The following is a 22909-nucleotide window of genomic DNA, read 5'->3' as shown; positions in this document are numbered from 1 at the left end:
CTGATAGTCGATAGTTGTTCTGTCTGGGGTGCTTCTTCCGGTTAGGGCCCCCCTCAGGAGGGAAGGGACACTCGGATTTTCCCTCTTCAGTGTTTTGAGCTCCTTTTTCGCATTTAACACTATTAAATTAATCAAAACTGGCCCTTCTAGTGTTTTTCCATTACACCTCAACAGGAGCTGGTCTTGCTTCTCACGTTCATTGTATATCCTCGAATAGATAACCAGGTTCTTGGCGGCCCCAACCCTTGACACTGGGCCAGAAAAGCCATCTCGAATCCTCCTTCAGCATCAGCTATTTTCTGCAACTGCGCCACACTTTCAGCCCTTCTATTCATGGGGTCCTAGTTTGCTAAAATACATCGTGGAACATCCAGATTGTATACACACTTATACATGTATTGGCGGCATTGCATGCAGTCTATTCCCTACGTATAGCCAGCCTTATGATGACTTTGTCTGCTTGCATTGCAGCATCTGTACAATTGTAAAACAGCTTGCATTTTCTTCAGTGCTCTCCGCACTTGCAATCTTCATTTTGTTCATGAAATGTTACTCAATTCTTCTCTTTGCCATCAGATTCTATAAGGTCCATATACCCTCTTCATTGGCATATCTTCTGGGTGTGTCATTTCTGCTTCATGTGACGTCACCAGTCTTCTCTTTCATTCATCTTCACACTTCTTCCCGTAACTTCCCTCAGGAGACCGTCAATTCTTTGTGGATACATCATATAGGGTTTTCTCAATGGATACCTTGTTTCAAGGACTCTTCGCAGTATAGGTACCATCACTGACGTTGCGTATGTCGCAATTTCTGGTTTCCATTACATAGGCAAAATAGGGGCGTGGCTTTCAGTAGAGGCGCTTGGCTCCTCCTCTACGCAGGGGTAGGACAAGTGAGGCGCTGCTAGTAATTGGGCAGCATGGCAGGTCCACACATGCATGTGAATTTGCATTCCTGCATTCAGGATAATAGGTCCAGATGGATTGTTCCTGCTCCCCGAGTGCACGTTCTTGGTTCGCTGCCCCACTGTGTATTTGGCGTAGTCCTCACCATTGCAGCCCATCGCTCCGGCGTGGTAGGCAGACCTGGGGCAATGCTGGCAACTCCAGGGGCGGGGGGGTGGGCCAAGCAGCTGAGAGGCAGGACAGTGCACCTGGCAAGCAGGCTGGGTGGTGGTGGGTGTGTGCGGGCCCTGGCGTCACATGCCGAGGTACAAAGTCCTCCGCCGGCTGCATGCCTACCTAGCATAGGGACTGGCCCTGATATGGGGCAATGCCACAGCGGCGGGCATGGTTGCGGGACACAGTGTTGAGAGGCTGGAAGAGGACCACCTGCCTAGCAGCTAGAGGGTGGGGCCAGGTCCTACGAGGTAGGGTCGTGTGCAGAACTGCATGGCTAGGGCTCCGCGAGCTAAGTGCCGGCCTCTCACATAAGGCGAGCCAGGCCCTTCTCCTTCCACGCAGATAGATTGAGAATTATAGGTTAATATTGACACCCATTAGTACAGCGCTTCGAAGAGGCCGGAATGTGCAACGAAGAGCCACAAAAGAAAAGCTATTATTATTATTATTATTATTATTGTTATTATTATTATTATTATTATTATTATTATTATTTATTATTATTATTATTATTATTATTATGCAGCTACTCTAAGGTCTAGGGGAGGGCAAGGGTCTAGCCTAGCCCAGGGGAAAGGTTAGAAGCTTGGAGGCAGGATTGTGGGCAGGTCTGGTAGCAATGCTTGCAAGAAACTGATCTTAGGGAAGGGGTAGAAGACCAGGGCAAGAGCTGGGCCTGGAAGCCAGGACAGGGGGCAGGCTTAGCCCTTGGGAGGCAGGGTCTGTACAATGATGCCAGGACAGGGACTGGGGGCAAGGGGCAGGGCTAGAGGTGTTAAACAGAGGCGATGTTCATTGCTGGGAGGCTGGGGCTTTGATGCATGGCTGAGTGTAGGGCTAGAAGGCTGGACAGGTGGCAGGCTTAGCCCTTGGGAGGCCGGGTCTGTCAGTGATGCCAGGCCAGGGGCCGAGGGTAAGGGGGCAGGGGTAGGGGTGTTAGACAGAGGCGGTGTGCACTGCTGGAACGCTGGAGCTCGGATGCATGGCTGAGTGTAGTAACAGGGCAGAGCTAGGGGCTAGAAGGATGGACAGGGGGCAGGGTTAGCCCTTGGGAGGCAGAGTCTGTAAAGTGTTGCCAGGTCAGGGGCTGTGGGTAAGGGGCAGGGCTAGGGGTGTTAGACAGAGGCGGTGTTCACTGATGGAAGGCTTGAATGTATGGCTGAGTGTAGTAACAGGGTAGACCTAGGGGCTGAAAGGCTGGACAGGGGACAGGCTTAGCCCTTGGGATGCAGGGTCTGTATGGTGATGCCAGGCCACGGGCTGGGGGTAAGGGACGGGGCTAGGGCCGTTAGACAGAGGCGACGTTCACTGCTGGAAGGCTGGGGCTTGGATGCATGGCTGAGTGTAGTAACAGGGCAGACCTAGGGACTGGAAGGCTGGACAGGGGGCAGGCTTAGCCCTTGGGAGTCAGGGTCTGTATGGTGATGGCAGGCCAGGGGCTGGGGGTAAAGGGGCAGGGCTGAAGTTGTTAGACAGAGGCGATGTTCATTGCTACAAGGCTGGAGCTCGGATACATGGCTGAGTGTAGTAACAGGGCAGACCTAGGGGCTGGAAGGCTGGACAGGGGGCAGGCTTAGCCCTTGGGAGTCAGGGTCTGTACGGTGATGCCAGGCCACGGGCTGGGGGTAAGGGACGGGGCTAGGGGCGTTAGACAGAGGCGACGTTCACTGCTGGAAGGCTGGGGCTTGGATGCATGGCTGAGTGTGGTAACAGGGCAGAGCTAGGGGCTGGACAGGGGGCAGGCTTAACCCTTGGGAGTGAGGGTCTGTACAGGGATGCCAGGCAAGGGGCTGGGGGTAAGGGGCAGGGCTGGGGGTGTTAGACAGAGGCAATGTTCACTGCTGCAAGGATGGAGCTTGGACGCATAGCTGAGTGTAATAACAGGGCAGAGCTAGGGGCTGGGCAGGGGCAGGCTTAGCCCTTGGGAGGCAGGGTCTGTCCTGAGATGCCAGGCCAACGGTTGAGGGTAAGGGGACAGGGCTAGAGGTGTTAGACAGAGGTGATGCTCAGCTGGAAGGCTGGGGCTTGGATGCATGGCTGAGTGTAGTAACAGGGCAGAGCTAGGGGCTGGACAGGGGTGAGGTTAGCTCTTGGGGGGCATGGTCTGCCATGGGTTGCCAGGCTAGGGGCTGAGGGTAAAGGGGCAGGGTTAGGGGTGTTAGACAGAGGTGATGCTCAGCTGGAAGGCTGGAGCTCGGATGCATGGCTGAGTGTAGTAAATAACAGGGCAGCGCTAGGGGTTAGAAGGCTGGACAGGGGGCGAGGTTAGTTCTTGGGAGGCCGGGTCTGTACAGGGATGCCGGGCTAGGGGCTGGGGGTAAGGTGGCAGGGCTAGGGGTGTTAGACAGAGGCGATGTTCACTGCTGCAAGGCTGGAGCTCGGGTGCATGGCTGAGTTTAGTAACAGGGGACAGCTAGGTGCTGGAGGCTGAACAGCGGGTAGGTTTAGCCATTGGGAGTCAGGGTCTGTACAGGGTTGCCAGGCCAGGGGCTGGCAGTAAGGGAGCAGGGCTAGCGGTGTTAGACAGAGACGATGTTCACTGTTGCAAGGCTGGAGCTCGGATCCCTGGAAGAGTGTAGTAACAGGGCAGAGCTAGGGCCTGAAGGCTGGACAGGGGGCGAGGTTAGCCCTTGGGAGGCAGGGTCTGTACAGGGATGCCAGGCCACGGGCTGGGGGAAAGGGGGCAGAGCTGGGGGGACGGGGGGGTTAGGCAGAGGTGATGTTCACTGCTTCAAGGTTGAAGCTCGGGTGCATGGCTGGGTGTAGTAACAGGGCAGAGCTAGGGGCTGGACAGGGGGCAGGCTTAACCCTTGGGAGGCAGGGTCTCTACAGTGATGCCAGGCCAGGGGCTGAGGGTAGGGGAGCAAGTCTAGGGGTGTTAGACAGAGGGGAAATTCACTGCTGGGAGGCTGGAGCTCGGGTGCATGGCTGAGTTTAGTAACAGGGAGAGCTAGGGGCTGGAAGGATGGACAGGGGGCAGGTTTAGCCCTTGGGAGGCAGAGTCTGTACAGTGATGCTAGGGGCTGAGGGTAAGGTGGCAGGGCTAGGGGTGTTAGACAGAGGCGATGTTCACTGCTGGTAGGCTGGAGCTCGGGTGCATGGCTGAGTTTAGTAACAGGGGACAGCTAGGGGCTGGAGGCTGAACAGCGGGCAGGTTTAGCCATTGGGAGTCAGGGTCTGTACAGGGTTGCCAGGCCAGGGGCTGGGAGTAAGGGGGGAGGGCTAGGGGTGTTAGACAGAGGCGATGTTCACTGCTGGAAGGCTGGAGCGTGGATCCCTGGCTGAGTGTAGTAACATGGCAGAGCTAGGGGCTGGAAGGCTGGACAGGGGCGAGGTTAGCTCTTGGGGGGCAGGGTCTGTGCGGGGATGCCAGGCAAGAGGGTGCTGTCGGGGGGCGGGGCCAGGGTCCGGGGGCAGGGCCAGCAGGCAGGAGGCAGTGCTCCAGGCAGGCAGCGCTGTTGATGGCGAGGGGGAGGGAGCGCTGTCTCAGTGCCGGGAGGGAGCTGGAAGGAGGAAGGACGCCTCGCAGAATCACAGAGCCAGTTGGAAATCAAGCAAAACCCTGCACAAAAGCCCCCCATTCTGGAGACGGGGGGAATCTAGGGGTCTGGAGACGCAGCCTGGATAAAGGGTGAATTGGACAGCGTGGAGGGGCGAGGAGAAGGGCAGCCTTCCGCGAGGGGGGAGGACCCAGCAACGGCAGCCGGGGCTCCTCAGGAATGAATGACTGTGGGGGGGCAGCAGGCACCCGCAGCCGCTGCAGGAATACAGACCTACGGCAGCAGGGGATTGGAATGACACCCCGACCCGTGTGGATTGCATCCTGGTGAACCCCCTCCCCCGGGCGCAGGGGGCAGGACGCCCCACTCACAGCAGGAAGCGGCAGGACCAGGAAACGCCAGCAGCTGCGGGCTAAAGGTAAGTCCTGCCAGCGGTGCCTTCCAGAAAATAGCCCCCCACCTGCCCCCCAATGGCCTGCACGCATCGGGGCGCACGCACGGTTACCCCCAGGCGAGAACATGCGATGCCTGGATGATCTCTTCCACCCCCCCCCCCCCCATATGCAGCACACGCGTGCTGCCACCTGCAAAGGGGGGGGTTTAAAGACCGGGCTGCTCGTGGGCATGTTTGGGTACCCCAGCCCCCCACCCCCTAGCCCCCACCCCTTTGCTTTGTTTGATACAGCCCCCCGGGCAGATTTTCTCTCCAGCAAGGTTTATTAACGATACATGTAATTGAATTTGCACCGAGCCCACGGAGGCCTCGCCGCTGCCACAGCATCGCCGCGCGCGCAGAATAAATAGCCCTTCCAGCTTAAATGAGTGCACGTGCTGCGCTGCACTGGAGGGGCCACGGTTGCAACGGGGAAGATAGCTTGGTGGGTTCAGCGACTATGTCGAGATGCACACCCGGGTTTGCTCCCTTCACTCCGTCATCCTCCCGGGGCCTGTTTCCATTCGATTACTTGTATAGAGCATGTACAGAGCATGTTCTGTGTAAAGCACTTTGGATAACAAAGCATGAATCTCACACTGTTTTGTATGATGCATGAGCTGGCCTGGGCAGATGTCAGGGTTGCCACCCTCCCGCCCCCCCCCCCCAGATTGCAGTTGGTTAGGCAGAGTGTCAGTACTCTATTTCTCTCCCAGCGTGGCGAATACACAGCTGGCGTGTAGTTGTTCAGGCAACATCAGCGATCGATGGGCAGGAACATCACCCCAAGGAGTGTAAAGAAATCCCGGCGCCACCCAGCAAGCCGGCGTGGGAAACGCGTGTTGGCCAATGCTTGGCCCGGGTGATGGGTGCTCTTCTTGTGTGCCCGCCCTGTCGGTGCGCCTAAAACAGATGATTAGCTGCACGTTAGGAGCGAGATGTGGTGGAGGAGATACGTTGCCGAATGAAGATGACAGTTCCAATCCCGACTACTCCACTTGGCTCAAAACTGTGTGCTCTTGGTCCATCCATGTTATCTCCATTCACCGACACTCGGCTATTTGTTAAAGGGGCAGCACTACCTAAGGACATTATAAAAGTCACATTTGAGCAAAAGCACCTGCTACCCTTGTTGCCGATTCCAATGAGAGTCTCTGTAAATACCCCTGGGAAAGAATGTAAGAAAATACTGCAAAAAATATTAGATTGAAATGTACAAGGTCTAGCCATTCCCAAAAACGCCCCGGCTACACCAGAGCTCTGGGTGTAGTAGGTATCCGGCTTGATGGAAGAAATAAGAGAAATGGATCCACAAAGAGAGGGGTGGTTGAGTACATCCATCGTCCACTGGACAACCAACTAGATCTATGTTCTTCTATTCCCAGTGCCCCCCCCATTTGATGAGAATTGTGTGATCGTGGGCAAAGCAGTTTATCCTCCTGACACTCTTATGGGTCAAGATCTAGAGAACTTAAAATCCGAGTGAACGCTGCATCTTGGTTGCAATCTGGTGGAGGCTGGTGCAATGAGGCGCTCTGGGGAGCAACATCACCCCTGGTTTTGAGGACCACCTGCCTGGGATCCTGCCCTCCCTGTCCCCCCACGAAACCACTCGTGGCTGTCGGAGGGCCTCCTCCCGTTGCTGTGGTGGCAGGCACGCGGTAGGTGAAAGACCTCCTTGTTTATCCTGGCCCTGGAGACCGCAGCTATGTTATCTTCTGACTATTTTATAGCTCCTCCTGGCAAATGTGATGGCATCGAAGCAGGGCCCGTGGTCTGAAAAGACGAGAGACGGGGGCGTGACATTGCATGCAGCAGGACGTGTAGGTAAGGCAGTGTACGGAAAAGCAGAGATGCCTAGTCTGGAAGCCGAAAGCCCAGGAGTGGATAGAGGAGAGGCAATGAGTGTATAGCGCATTGAAGCGCCAGCCTTACTCTTCGACGGAGTGGCCTAAGGATTGCACAGGAAGCGGGTATGGGGTTATCCGTCCCACAGCCGAGTCTCCTGTACCTTGACAATGTCCCAAACCCCCAGCGGTTCGCGATCGGCCCTGTGCATCTCCTTCAGTGGACAGCCCCCTTGCCCGAGTAGGACGGCCCTCACCCACTTCCTCGGCCTGAGCTGAGCAATTCGATGCCTTCCAGTTGCATGCACGCGTCTGCCCTGCTTTCCCTTGGTTTTAACCCCAAAGTCATTGCCTATTGGTGCGGCATCTCCAGTCATAATGAAATCGCGCTTTTGGGCAGCGCTTCGTGTCGGATTCCACCCACTTCGGAGCACTATATCAATACTAGGTTTTAAGCGTACCGGGTTTGATGGTACCTAATTTAGCGACCTCGCCAGGCCCCGCCAGGATTCGCCCCTCTGTCATGCCAGGGCTGACATGGATGCGCGCTTAACTCTGCGGGTTCTCTTAATGTAAACAGTCTACATGTGTGGAGAATAGCCAACAATTCACCATAATAGAAACCCCTGGGTGTGACCACGCCGCCTGTATCCTCACCCTCAATGATGCGCCAAGTGAATAGCTGCGTGTGGGAGGCTTTAAGGCGCACCCTCCTCGCCGCGCGCCCATTTGCCTTGGCTTTCTGGCCCGCCGGGTAACATGTAGCATGTTCTGCGCGTTGCCCTGGATGTTGTTTGGGAACTCGAGAATGCAAGGTGGTCCGTCTGCCCGCTCCGGTGTCTGGGAGTCAGCGCATTCCTGGCACCCCCGACCCCCCCAACCGATGTCTGGGACGAGTTCCCAGGAATGCCACAGGCCTGCTCACTCGCTCACTGCAATCAGCTGGGCGAATCTGTCCCGCGCCCTGATGAAGAGCGATGGCTGTTTCCGTGACTGGTGAAGGCTTCGGCGTGGAAAGTGTTGCCACTTTCCCAGGCCGGCCTCGGAGAGAAGTGCCGCCGTCGTGTCCCCGGGAGCTGGTAGGCTGGCACGAACACCCGCACTTCCACACCGTGCCCAATGACCCTAGTTGGTCCGGATAAAGAGTGCTTACAAGGAATTGATATCACGCATCCGCCTAAGCGATGTGTGCCCGTTTAAGAAGCGGATATAGCACGCACTGTACACCTAAACAGGCCTGGACACTGCCAGTTTAAAATAGAGTCGGTGCTAGCGTGGGCGAGGCTAGGCCAAATAGCTCATCGAGGTAAAGGAATTCGCCCCAAAGCACTATCTAAAAACGTAACTTCCCCGAGTTGGTTCGGCTAAAACTCAAAACTGTGGCCGGCAGATCACAACCAGCTTGCAGCAGTAACCGCATTAACCCACTTAGCTGCCTTACCGCCTGTCAAGGTTGGAAGTTGTCAGTCCGCTTTTTTTGTTTCCCACGTTGGTTTGGTTACTAAAACATTGGGAAATGCATACACTTTTTGCCAGCCTTATAAATCGAGGGTGTTGCCCTGGCTCGTCTGATGTAGGGTACTGAGTACTCACACCAGGGACCTCCTTGACCCTCACAGTGGCGACGTGGAAAGGTCTCGCGGAATCACACGCGTCTGCTGCATGGAAAGTGCAACTGTGACAAGTCGCCGAGATAGCTCAGTGGGTCAAACAGCAGCTCGCGGCACCTCTGCATTACATGACAGTCTGGGTTGAATTCCACGAGGAATGACGTGATCTTCTGATGTCACTCCACCGGGCCACAGCGAGACGTGCGACACTGACACCTATCGCACAATGCTTCTGTGGTATGCATTGTATGTTGCAAAGGCTCAAATAGGATCAGAGGACATCCCAAGCGTGGGGTCTCCTCTGCCATGTTGCAATGGGGAGAGTGCGCGTGTAAGTAGGCTCCGTGTTTCTCGGGCAATGAGTGGATGCTTGAGAGGGGCTCCTCCGACCCCCAATTTCTACAAAACCTTTACCTCCCCGGAGTTTTTTCTTCTGTGAGCTGGACCACAACGGCAAGACATGGGGCCTTGAAGGGTTTTAGCTTCCATCGTCTACTTCGGGGATCCCTTGAATGATAACCAACTTTGGTAGTGTCTTTCTACTACTGAGTAGACCGCCCTGGTGGATCGTTGAGTCTCAGGGGGCCCTCGGATGTCCCCCTGGTTACTGCCCTCTCGGAGTAGGCAAGCTGGTCACCGGATCGAGTGGCAATGGTCCCAGTGGTTCTTTCTGACATTCAGCAGTGACTAAAGTCTCTAAGACTTGGGGTCAGAAGTGCCCGCGTGCCATTTGGAGGCTCCCCTTAATGGAGTGCCCCTGGAAGACAGCGTTGTGGGCAGAAACACCGACTCTCCCGATTGATGAGTTGGGCAAATCATGGCCACCTCCTTGTGTTCCTGGAAGGCTCCGTCGTCTGACGAACATGGTGTGTTTGTACACAGTGTGAATCTTCTGGAATCACACAGCACCCCCTTACTGTTGTGGGCATATTCCAGAGGTGGTGTAGTCTGCCCTTGGGGGGTGCTTTTGTGTGAGTTGATGTGAGACAGCACCGCGGTCAAGAGACTGGATCCCCTTTGCCACAGGCCCCCGATGGGAAGTGTTCTTAGAGGCCGTGTATAGTGTATCCTTAACTCTGCTGCAATAAATACTGCAGCCGGCCCTCTCTTTCCAGCACTTGGCCGTGACTTGTGCAGTTATGGTGCTCCTATAGCTGCGTGCTCCGCCCAGGAGTTACACGACCCAATTTCTAATCCCAGCTCCCGAAATGACCAAGAGATGTGATCCTGGACACACTACTCTGTCTTCTTGTGACTCAAAACTGCCAAAGCTGGTAACCACTTATTACCAGACCGACCACAGATCCACGGACATAGGAAAAGTGGACATTTGAGTTTTGCTGCAATATATATATATATATATACCACTTTGATTAATGTCCTTGACATTTTGCAGGTATAAAGTGAGCCGTCATCCACTCAAATACTTTTGAAGGTTGCCGTCTACCTCGGAAGGAAGGGAAGGAAGGGGCCACTCATAACCTTCCACAGATCCAATAAGCAGCTTCCCTTTCGGGAACAAAGGTCAGGAGATGTCCGTGGTGCACGAGACACAACCCCCCTCACAGATTCCAAGCATCATTTACTGTCTCAGAGAATCTTAGGTGCCAATTTGAGACCACCACCACGATTGATCACTCAATTAGAGTGCTTTCAAAGCACTCCATGTGCCGCAAATTGGAACTTGATGGCTCTTGGCCCAAAAGCATCAAAAGCAAGGGGATCAGAAGACAGCTTTCAAAGAAACATATGTTCGACTACTCTCAGGCTCAGTCGAAAATTAGTAGAATCTTTTGACTGGAGGTCACATCAATGCAGCAAACCCCTGCTCGTGCTATATACCCAGAGGGAAATATCACTAATAGGGCCTTAAACGGACGTGTAAAAGGAGGAGGGGACTATCTGGCGCGTGCCGTGAGAAGAGGGAAGATACGTTATTCCACAGAGGACTTAGAAAAGCGGCCCAGAGGCTAAAACCTCGGACTGTCCTGGCTACAGAGAGGTTTGAGAACATGAATTTATTTTAGCTTTAGTTCTGGTGATGGCCTCTTTAGCCGGGCTCCAATTTTAGATTTTAGGGAAAAGGGAAGTGATATGAAGGAAGGTAAATTAAGAGATTAACTGGAGTAGATCTGGGGGAGAGGAGAGCAGTAGGATGCCAGCTACCTGGTTCCATATGGGACATGGGACACTAACCACAGGATGGCAACCTCTTTGCGGTGGGCATATCTTTTGGAAACCAAGGGCACAGTGCGATTGGAGGGCAACACCCCACACTTTGACATCACTGAGAGCACTTGATGGTCAGCAAGTGCGAGCAAGTTCAGAGGTGGGATATGCTGGAACCAGACCAGCTACACATGCCACGGTGACATTTACGGCAGAGAGTGGCCCGCTGGAAAGAGCGTTCGTACACTTTCCCGAATACCTGCTCGCCGGCTGAGTCGGAGGCACATATGGACCTCATTCTCCCTCATTGGCCCGCGTGTTGGACGGATGAGTTCGCTGTTGCAGTCTCAGATTCTGCAACGTGTGAATGTTATTTAAATATTGAAATTCCATCATGCTAGCATTAAGTGTGTGTGGGGTGTGGCACGTGCACCGTATATCATATGAGTATGGTAGCCATGTTCTAAGCGCTAAGTGTGGTTAGGTGCAGGCAGAAGGCTGTGCGGCTGCCGCTTCCCTAAGGAATCCCACAATGCAGCAGAGCGCTATCCTGTCTTGGAAATGGACCAGTTGGTCAGTGGACTCGATCCTACACCCTCCCTTGGTCTTTGTGTAACCTTCAGGTCAAAGGTTTGAATCCTGTAGCGACCATCTCACGCTTTCATCCTTCCGAGGTACACATGAGCGCTATTGAACTGGGCATTAACGATGGCTGCTGTTAACATTGCTGCTAAAAAATGCAGCGATTTCAGGAAAAGGCAGTTTTATTTATGTATATATAGAGCGCCAAAGCGCGAAGGCATCAGGGCGCTACATCACGGCAGCCTCATTATATAGACAATAAGGTAGTCTGATTCTTATAAGTGTTGCTTATCTGCATACAACACACGACTATTTAATCCATTCTGAATGCATCAAAGACGTTGCTGCCTTCTCAAGCAAACCTACGCCCATTGTCCTATGCTTCTGTATATCAACAAGTCGCTATGAAGTCCCACAACTCTTACCCAACAACCCTCTCGCATTCTTCAGCTACCATTGGAGAATTGAGACCGTACGAAGAATATACAGAAACCCAATAAGCTACCGCCTCCACACCTGCGGCCCATCCCATGAGTCGATGCTGCTGGACCGGATTCTGACCCCTCTCAACCCTAGATAGTCTTTAGAGAGTCAAAGGTTCTTTTGGAGAGGCTGAGGGCATCCAGAGTGCTCCTGTATCAAGCCGCAATGTTGACTATATATTGACTTGTTGAGTGGATCGCTTTGGAAAAGAGTTAAACTAACCCAAAATCCTCCTACATATCTCTGTCCGCCCCCTTAAATCTACCGGAAAGAGACAGTGAGATTGCACCTGCAAGATGGATCCTGGCAATTAAGCAAAACTGTCACCTTTGATGGTCAACCTCGAAATCATTTCTCCCAAGATTGGCAAATTTGTTAAATTGTAGGCGGTGGGGGTTGTGGGGAGACAAAACAAGGCTTGCGTGTTCATCCATTTGGGCACATAAGTGAAGTGCATCTTTAGGGACCCAATAGCAGGCCTCCGTGGGCCTTGTGGGTACCTTATCACCAGATCCCATCTGGGGCATTATGGAATCATAATACACTTCCGTTGGCGCTTTGCAATTGGGCGCACCTCGTTCGCCAAGCGTGATAGCCCTCGTTCAAAGGACGCATGGATCAACACGGTGCTATTGCTTTTATTAACCCGTGCCAACCTGGGCTGGATGAAGCGGAGCCCAGCCCGGGTGAATCAGACGCTGTAATCACGGCCCGGCGATGTCGCCAGCTGCCCCCCCTGCGCTCTTTATCTCCGCTGCACAAATTCTATTTGAATGTGACAAATTGGCTCTCGCCATCTACATGGAAATGGCATTTTTCGGTGGCATTGGCGGTGGGGGTTGGCGCAGGCGCCCACGGCCGGCTTTTACGGAGGTTGCTTCCCAGACAACAATGGAGGTGATGTGGGCCTTTATGTGCCAGGGCGGTGCTTGGGGCGCAGATGTGAAGGGGGTGCTTGTACCGGGGACGGTGCTTGGGACGCAGATGTGAAGGGGGGTGCTTGTACCGGGGACGGTGCTTGGGGCACAGATGTGAAGGGGGTGCTTGTACCGGGGACGGTGCTTGGGGCACAGATGTGAAGGGGGTGCTTGTACCGGAGAGCGTGTAGAGCAGTGGGATTCAAACTTGTTTATGCCAAGACCCCCTTGAATAAAAAAAATGCTGATGCCAAGCCCTCCATGAGTGTTAATATTGCAACTGGGTCCTCCTAGACGCCAGTTCTGCTTATATTTTCTATTAAACTCAGTCACTGTACTCCCTTTTGGAAGAGTCTAGCGGCCCCTGGACACCCTTCAGGCTTCCCCAGGGGGGCCAGCCCCACAGTTTGAAGACCACTGGTGTAGAGGGAGCTGTCATGCAGCCCTGATTAGGTCTCTCGAACAGGAGGAACGTGACTGGGTATTTTGGACCCGTCCTACACATGGTCTCGTGTCCACGTGGTCTGGCACATGGAGGCCACCATATTCATTAGGGCTTTCTCATGTGGCCAGCAGTAGACACTGCTGCTCGTACTGCAAACCACACACGTGGCCCTCTGCTACACACTCACGGACTCATGCTGCCTCACTGCTGCACACTTTGCTCTCTGCTGCACACTCACTGCCTCGTGTTCTCTCACTGCCACACACGTTGCCCTCTGCTACACACTCACTGTCTCGTGTTCACTCACTGTCTGCCACACACGTTGCCCTCTGCTAAACACTCACTGCCTCGTGTTCTCTCACTGCCACACACGTTGCCCTCTGCTACACACTCACTGTCTCGTGTTCTCTCACTGTCTGCCACACACTTTGCCCTCTGCTACACACTCACTTCCTCGTGTTCTCTCACTGCCACACACGTTGCCCTCTGCTACACACTCACTGTCTCGTGTTCTCTCACTGTCGCCACACCCGTTGCCCTCTGCTACACACTCACTGCCTCGTGTTCTCTCACTGCCACACACTTTGCCCTCTGCTACACACTCACTTCCTCGTGTTCTCTCACTGCCACACACTTTGCCCTCTGCTACACACTCACTGCCTCGTGTTCTCTCACTGCCACACACTTTGCCCTCTGCTGCACACTCACTGCCTCCTGTTCTCTCACTGCCACACACGTTGCCCTCTGCTGCACACTCACTGCCTCGTGTTCTCTCACTGCCACACACTTTGCCCTCTGCTACACACTCACTTCCTCGTGTTCTCTCACTGCCACACACTTTGCCCTCTGCTACACACTCACTTCCTCGTGTTCTCTCACTGCCACACACGTTGCCCTCTGCTACACACTCACTGTTTCGTGTTCTCTCACTGTCTGCCACACACGTTGCCCTCTGCTACACACTCACTGTCTCGTGTTCTCTCACTGTCTGCCACACACTTTGCCCTCTGCTATACACTCACTTCCTCGTGTTCTCTCACTGCCACACACGTTGCCCTCTGCTACACACTCACTGCCTCGTGCTCTCTCACTGCCACACACGTTGCCCTCTGCTACACACTCACTGCCTCGTGTTATCTCACTGCCACACACTTTGCCCTCTGCTACACACTCGCTGCCTCGTGTTCTCTCACTGCCACACATTTTGCCCTCTGCTACACACTCACTGCCTCGTGTTCTCTCACTGCTGCACACTTTGCTCAGTGCTGCACACTCACTGCCTCATGTTCTCTCACTGCCGCACACTCTGCCCTCTGGTACACACTCACAGCCTCGTGTTCTCTCACTGCCACACACTTTGCCCTCTGCTACACACTCACTTCCTCGTGTTCTCTCACTGCCACACACGTTGCCCTCTGCTAAACACTCACTGCCTCGTGTTCTCTCACTGCCACACACGTTGCCCTCTGCTACACACTCACTGTCTCGTGTTCTCTCACTGTCTGCCACACACGTTGCCCTCTGCTACACACTCACTTCCTCGTGTTCTCTCACTGCCACACACGTTGCCCTCTGCTACACACTCACTGTCTCGTGTTCTCTCACTGTCGCCACACACGTTGCCCTCTGCTACACACTCACTGCCTCGTGTTCTCTCACTGCCACACATTTTGCCCTCTGCTACACACTCACTGCCTCGTGTTCTCTCACTGCCACACACTTTGCCCTCTGCTATACACTCGCTGCCTCGTGTTCTCTCACTGCCACACACTTTGCCCTCTGCTACACACTCACTGTCTCGTGTTCTCTCACTGTCTGCCACACACGTTGCCCTCTGCTACACACTCACTGCCTCGTGTTATCTCACTGCCACACACTTTGCCCTCTGCTATACACTCGCTGCCTCGTGTTCTCTCACTGCCACACACGTTGCCCTCTGCTACACACTCACTGTCTCGTGTTCTCTCACTGTCTGCCACACACGTTGCCCTCTGCTACACACTCACTGCCTCGTGTTATCTCACTGCCACACACTTTGCCCTCTGCTATACACTCGCTGCCTCGTGTTCTCTCACTGCCACACACTTTGCCCTCTGCTATACACTCGCTGCCTCGTGTTCTCTCACTGCCACACACTTTGCCCTCTGCTACACACTCACTTCCTCGTGTTCTCTCACTGCCACACACGTTGCCCTCTGCTACACACTCACTGTCTCGTGTTCTCTCACTGTCTGCCACACACGTTGCCCTCTGCTACACACTCACTGCCCCGTGTTCTCTCACTGCCACACACGTTGCCCTCAGCTACACACTCACTGCCTCGTGTTATCTCACTGCCACACACTTTGCCCTCTGCTATACACTCGCTGTCTCGTGTTCTCTCACTGTCTGCCACACACGTTGCCCTCTGCTGCACACTCACTGTCTCGTGTTCTCTCACTGCCACACACGTTGCCCTCTGCTACACACTCACTGTCTCGTGTTCTCTCACTGTCTGCCACACACGTTGCCCTCTGCTGCACACTCACTGTCTCGTGTTCTCTCACTGTCTGCCACACACGTTGCCCTCTGCTGCACACTCACTGTCTCGTGTTCTCTCACTGTCTGCCACACACGTTGCCCTCTGCTACACACTCACTGCCTCGTGTTCTCTCACTGCTGCACACTTTGCACAGTGCTGCACACTCACTGCCTCATGTTCTCTCACTGTCGCACACTCTGCCCTCTGGTACACACTCACAGCCTCATGTTATCTCACTGCCACACACTTTGCCCTCTGCTACACACTCACTGCCTCGTGTTCTCTCACTGCCACACACTTTGCCCTCTGCTACACACTCACTGCCTCGTGTTCTCTCACTGCCACACACTTTGCCCTCTGCTACACACTCACTGCCTCGTGTTCTCTCACTGCCACACACGTTGCCCTCTGCTGCACACTCACTGCCTCGTGTTCTCTCACTGCCACACACGTTGCCCTCTGCTACACACTCACTGTCTCGTGTTCTCTCACTGCCACAACGTTGCCCTCTGCTACACACTCACTGTCTCGTGTTCTCTCACTGTCTGCCACACACGTTGCCCTCTGCTACACACTCACTATCTCGTGTTCTCTCACTGTCTGCCACACACTTTGCCCTCTGCTGCACACTCACTTCCTCGTGTTCTCTCACTGCCACACACGTTGCCCTCTGCTACACACTCACTGCCTCGTGTTCTCTCACTGCCACACACGTTGCCCTCTGCTACACACTCACTGCCTCGTGTTATCTCACTGCCACACACTTTGCCCTCTGCTATACACTCGCTGCCTCGTGTTCTCTCACTGCCACACACTTTGCCCTCTGCTATACACTCGCTGCCTCGTGTTCTCTCACTGCCACACACTTTGCCCTCTGCTACACACTCACTTCCTCGTGTTCTCTCACTGCCACACACGTTGCCCTCTGCTACACACTCACTGTCTCGTGTTCTCTCACTGTCTGCCACACACGTTGCCCTCTGCTACACACTCACTGCCTCGTGTTCTCTCACTGACACACACGTTGCCCTCAGCTACACACTCACTGCCTCGTGTTATCTCACTGCCACACACTTTGCCCTCTGCTATACACTCGCTGTCTCGTGTTCTCTCACTGTCTGCCACACACGTTGCCCTCTGCTGCACACTCACTGTCTCGTGTTCTCTCACTGCCACACACGTTGCCCTCTGCTACACACTCACTGTCTCGTGTTCTCTCACTGTCTGCCACACACGTTGCCCTCTGCTGCACACTCACTGTCTCGTGTTCTCTCACTGTCTGCCACACACGTTGCCCTCTGCTGCACACTCACTGTCTCGTGTTCTCTCACTGTCTGCCACACACGGTGCCCTCTGCTACACACTCACTGCCTCGTGTTCTCTCACTGCTGCACACTTTGCTCAGTGCTGCACACTCACTGCCTCATGTTCTCTCACTGTCGCACACTCTGCCCTCTGGTACACACTCACAGCCTCATGTTATCTCACTGCCACACACTTTGCCCTCTGCTACACACTCGCTGCCTCGTGTTCTCTCACTGCCACACACTTTGCCCTCTGCTACACACCCACTGCCTCGTGTTCTCTCACTGCCACACACTTTGCCCTCTGCTACACACTCACTGCCTCGTGTTCTCTCACTGCCACACACTTTGCCCTCTGCTACAAACTCACTGCCTCGTGTTCTCTCACTGCCACACACGTTGCCCTCTGCTGCACACTCACTGCCTCGTGTTCTCTCACTGCCACACACGTTGCCCTCTGCTACACACTCACTGTCTCGTGTTCTCTCACTGCCACAACGTTGCCCTCTGCTACACACTCACTGTCTCGTGTTCTCTCACTGTCTGCCACACACGTTGCCCTCTGCTACACACTCACTGCCTCGTGTTCTCTCACTGCCACACACGTTGCCCTCTGCTACACACTCACTGCCTCGTGTTATCTCACTGCTACACACTTTGCCCTCTGCTACACACTCGCTGTCTCGTGTTCTCTCACTGCCGCACACTTTGCCCTCTGCTACACACTCACTGCCTCGTGTTCTCTCACTGCTGCACACTTTGCTCAGTGCTGCACACTCACTGCCTCATGTTCTCTCACTGCCGCACACTCTGCCCTCTGGTACACACTCACAGCCTCGTGTTCTCTCACTGCCACACACTTTGCCCTCTGCTACACACTCACTTCCTCGTGTTCTCTCACTGCCACACACGTTGCCCTCTGCTACACACTCACTGCCTCGTGTTCTCTCACTGCCACACACGTTGCCCTCTGCTACACACTCACTGTCTCGTGTTCTCTCACTGTCTGCCACACACTTTGCCCTCTGCTACACACTCACTTCCTCGTGTTCTCTCACTGCCACACACGTTGCCCTCTGCTACACACTCACTGTCTCGTGTTCTCTCACTGTCTGCCACGCACGTTGCCCTCTGCTGCACACTCACTGTCTCGTGTTCTCTCTCTGTCTGCCACGCACGTTGCCCTCTGCTGCACACTCACTGGCTCGTGTTCTCTCACTGTCTGCCACGCACGTTGCCCTCTGCTGCACACTCACTGCCTCGTGTTCTCTCACTGTCTGCCACACACGTTGCCCTCTGCTGCACACTCACTGCCTCGTGTTCTCTCACTGTCTGCCACACACGTTGCCCTCTGCTGCACACTCACTGCCTCGTGTTCTCTCTCTGTCTGCCACACACGTTGCCCTCTGCTGCACACTCACTGTCTCGTGTTCTCTCTCTGTCTGCCACACACGTTGCCCTCTGCTGCACACTCACTGTCTCGTGTTCTCTCACTGTCTGCCACACACGTTGCCCTCTGCTGCACACTCACTGCCTCGTGTTCTCTCACTGTCTGCCACACACGTTGCCCTCTGCTGCACACTCACTGCCTCGTGTTCTCTCACTGTCTGCCACACACGTTGCCCTCTGCTGCACACTCACTGTCTCGTGTTCTCTCACTGTCTGCCACACACGTTGCCCTCTGCTGCACACTCACTGTCTCGTGTTCTCTCTCTGTCTGCCACACACGTTGCCCTCTGCTGCACACTCACTGTCTCGTGTTCTCTCTCTGTCTGCCACACACGTTGCCCTCTGCTGCACACTCACTGTCTCGTGTTCTCTCACTGTCTGCCACACACGTTGCCCTCTGCTGCACACTCACTGCCTCGTGTTCTCTCACTGTCTGCCACACACGTTGCCCTCTGCTGCACACTCACTGCCACATGCCGCCTGTCACAAATGAGACCAGCTGCAGATACACGCACCCCTCAAGTTAATTTGAGCATGTTGTCTGTCCAGCTCAGGCCCACTGCTAGCACCCATGTTTGGGGATACACTGGCTGCTGTATATCACGTTGATGCGTTGCACTGTTGTGCCGGGGCGCTACTTCATTCGGTGTCTGTCCTTTAAGCCCATTATGCGTCCACATTTTGTCTTGCGGACATTGGGCGCTGTTGTATCTTGGATGTGCGTTATTGTTGTTTTTCCGCACGGCGTTGTCTTTGTAGATGTAGCGTTCCCTGTAGTTGAACCCTTGCTCCCTGTGTGCGTCTCTCACAGCCATTGCGATGTCTCCATTATTGGGGCACAGGTGCCCTTCAAACCAGCACAGCGCTGCACTCGCCAGTGGCTCTTCAGCTGCCCTCGCCCCGCCTGTTGCTCAGAACACCGCGCGGCCTCAGGAAACAGCCTCAAATAAACGTGCCAGGATTGGCAGGCGCTTAATGGGGCCTTCTTTTAACAATCGTTAAATATTTATTTTCATAACTTGTCACGGGGCTGTTTTTTCATTTCCACGAACATTGTGCCGCACAAAACATGTGTGCACCCATGGCCCCGTGTGCAGAAGCCTCCACGCCCAGCTGTCGCCAGCCAAGCTGTTTAAAAAGTGCAGCTGCCTGTGCACACAGCCAGGGGGACTTCTTGTGCGCCAGGCCGACGCGAGAATTCGGGTCGCTGTGGAGAGCCCAGCGGGCGGCCTTGATCCGGTGGAAGATGGCGTGTAGCGCCCAGAGGCCGCTTGCATCTTCAAATCTCCAAAGCCAACATGGCCTTGGGCTGTTCTTTCAGGTTGCCTGACTCTGTTATTTGAGGATCTGGCCTTGCTAATTTGCATACCCACAATGCCTCACTGCTGTGGTTCTGAACTGGAGGTGAACTTCCACTGCTGGTTAGTAGGTGGTGTGGAATGTGTGACTTGGGTCAACTGGATTATTCCACTTTGACGTTTCGGGTGAAAGGGTTATTTTCAAGCCTTTCTAAAACCACCGTAACTTTGCTAGGATGTGGTCTGAAATGTGTTCAGTGGCTCCCAGGTGAGTGGTGGCTTTGCAGGTTGTCCATGCAAAGCTTTGGCAGGTTACTCGTGCTCTTGGGACTGAACTGCGCTGTCGCTCCTGGCTTGCCGGCCACAGATTTTGGTGTTTGGACAGAACAGGGAGGAGTGAATTAGACCTTTGATGATGCCCGCACTTGCCCATGCACTTGCCACATGCTGGCCATGTACTAATTGTTTTGATCTTTTCCCATGTATTGCACTGTCCCTGCCCCCTTGCCACGCACTTGCGCGATCTTAATGACACCTGGCCTAGTAGGATCCGTCCTCCCTCTGTTCCCCTCCCTTGCCTCGTCGCGCCTTGAAACACTTGCGTATAGGTGCGTTATAAATGCCATATCATATCCTATTATATCGTGGCTTGGGCCGGAATCCACGTCAGCAGGTCAAGTTATTGAAATGTTTGATATCGCCCAACAAGAGGCCACACAGCTTTAGAATTTGCGCGCTTTAAAGCCTTGGCTTTGATGGGTGTGACATCACAAAGCCTTAGATCATGACATCACAAAGCAGATCAAAAGCATTGATGTTTTTTCCACAATGACACAAATATTCAAACTCGCAACAATGATATCTTGAAGTTTGCTACTGACCGCAATGGCATCACAAGGAATTGTATATCACACGCGAACATGACAACATAAAAAGCATTTTAGTTCATGACATGACATCACAAAGATGTGCAGTGCAGCACCTTAACGTTACAAAGCATTTGAGGATTTGCAAACCTTGTACCTCACTCTAATAGCATCATGAAGATTGTACCTGACAGGTATGAGCTCACAAAGGTGTGCAATTCTCAGCTGTGACGTTAACAAATTGACATGACCTCACAAAGCCTTCTAGTCCAAAGGCGTGGCATCACAAAGGGTTGCGGTGCATCACTTTAATGTCAAAAGCGTTCCCGAATGCCCGCAATGTCACACTGCGTATAGCTCACAACCGGGACACCTTGGAGTGTACCACTGACAGCCGTGGCAACACAAAGCTATGAACTTCACAGCCTTTATGTCACAAAGGCCTTTAATGAAAGGACAGGCCATCAGAGAGCTTGTAAAAGGCCGCAAGGACAGCACAAGCAAGTGTATTCACAAAAGTGCAATATTACAACGCTCAGTAATTCATAGATTCAACGTCGAACTTTTGCCCATGACATCCAATCTACGCATAAGTCACAGCTGAGTCATCACAAAATGTGTAACTAACTTCAATAACAACGGTTGTTATTGAACAATTGTAATGTCCCGATGTTGTGGAGTCTGGCGGTTCGAATTTGCGGGGAGCTAGTCAGCTCCGGCTTCTACCCCAACAGATCCTGGTTAGCTCAAAACCAACAGCTACAAGAAGCTACTTTTGGCTCCCCGGGCCAAACTTGTGACTTATAAACATGCCCACGTGACATTGACTTTGAGTGTTTGAGAATGTAAATCATGACCGATTGGACACAAACATTTCAAGTGTGTATCTCATGTGGAAGTTAGATTTGCAGTGCACTGCGTACTTGCTCCTGGTGCGCCCGCGGTGGCTCCTGCCTACTGGGCGCTGCTTGACTCCCCGCCGCTGGTTTTAGCTCCTGCACAGCGAATCTTAATTCCTCATCCTCTGTAACACCTGCAAAAATCCAGTTGTTAAAGGACAAATCCAAGCCCTCATTGGAAATTCACAGTGCGCTGAAATAAACGGGGCGCTAATACCCCGATTATTTAAGCGGCAGGGGAAATCTGCCTAAGGGCCAGAAATGCCGGCCACGTGCCTGGAATCCTGACCCGTTCAGCTCTCAGTGTTTTTAATGAGTGTGTATCTTTTTTTTTCTCCGTCCCCCGTGGACTTTACTGATTAAATCACATTTGTTTTTTCTTTCCTTAGATTCCCTCTGGCCTATCCCACCACCGCCCCCCACTGCCCCCTCAAGCCAAGTTGACTCCACAGAATTCCTCAAGGGGAAAGTATATATTTTTTTCAGCTGGCCACATAGATTTCACGGCTAATTAGAGAAACTGTGGTTTTAGTTAATCCTTGGAATGCTTGGGGCCATCTGGCAAACAAAACCCGAAATGGCTGCTGTTTGTGTCCCGAGTGCACTAGGCCCGCGGCGAAGGCTGCGGCCAGGGCGTGGATCTTGTGTTTGGGGAATTAGAACTAGGTCTAAAATGAGAGAATAAATGCCCGGTTAGGTGAAAAAGACCTGAGTACGGTCTAGTTTTTCAAAGTAGAACATATGCGCAAATGTGTATTTTGCCGTCATCCAAAGGTAGGCCGGGGTCTTGGGGTGCAAGCAAAAAACAGCTGTAAATGGCCAAGGAACAAGTGTCAGGTGTAGAATCCTAGAACTTGATGTCCAAGGAGAACTGCCAAGCACATCAATCTTCTCGCTATGTGGTCTCCAGCTTTGTCTTTTCATATTCTGTGGTATTGTTTACCTGTGTGGGCTTCAAGAGCTAGAGAACCAATGTAGCGTTTGTGGCTCCACCCCTTTAATTTCGAAGCAGCGCTTTCAAGTTTATCTTACTGTATGCTATGCGACTGGAATTCATACCACTGCCATTTACATCGTCTCCAGGTGCCAAGAGAGGGGGTTGAGGGTTAGGTTAGTGAGGACGGTGAGAACAGGAAAAAAATATTTGCTGCTGTGTTGCTGTGTGCAGTACTGTGTGTGTGTCAAGCGCTTAGAGGTATTTGTGTCCAATTGGCAATCTTGTGGTCCCGTGTGGCTAAGATGAACTGGCCTGTGAGGGTCGCTCCAGAGTTCTGTTGTTTGAAAACAGCAGGGAGTTTACCCTTGCCATTTGCGAGGAGGGAACTCAGTTATGGTGTTATTGTTTGCAATCTAATATGAATTGTTTCGTTCGGCACTACACGTCCCATAATGCAAAGAAAGGAATGGCACAGGGTGGCCTACTGATAAATGGCACCAGGGAACTTTGGATCTCAGCAAACCA

General features: G+C 53.4%; 1 protein-coding gene across 1 annotated transcript in view; it reads left to right on the top strand.

Moving 5' to 3' along the window:
* The first annotated feature begins 4598 nt into the window (after positions 1 to 4598).
* Positions 4599 to 22909, top strand: part of PLXNA2 (plexin A2) — a 568789-nt gene continuing 550478 nt past the window's right edge. Inside the window, exon 1 of the mRNA XM_069633272.1 lies at positions 4599 to 5042. The gene's annotated coding sequence lies outside the window, so the exon portion shown is untranslated. The remainder of the gene's footprint in view (positions 5043 to 22909) is intronic.

Source organism: Ambystoma mexicanum, chromosome 13, assembly GCF_040938575.1.
Source record: "Ambystoma mexicanum isolate Mex_15411 chromosome 13, UKY_AmexF1_1, whole genome shotgun sequence".
Lineage (NCBI taxonomy): Eukaryota > Metazoa > Chordata > Amphibia > Caudata > Ambystomatidae > Ambystoma > Ambystoma mexicanum.
This window is presented reverse-complemented; position numbering and strand designations above follow the sequence as displayed.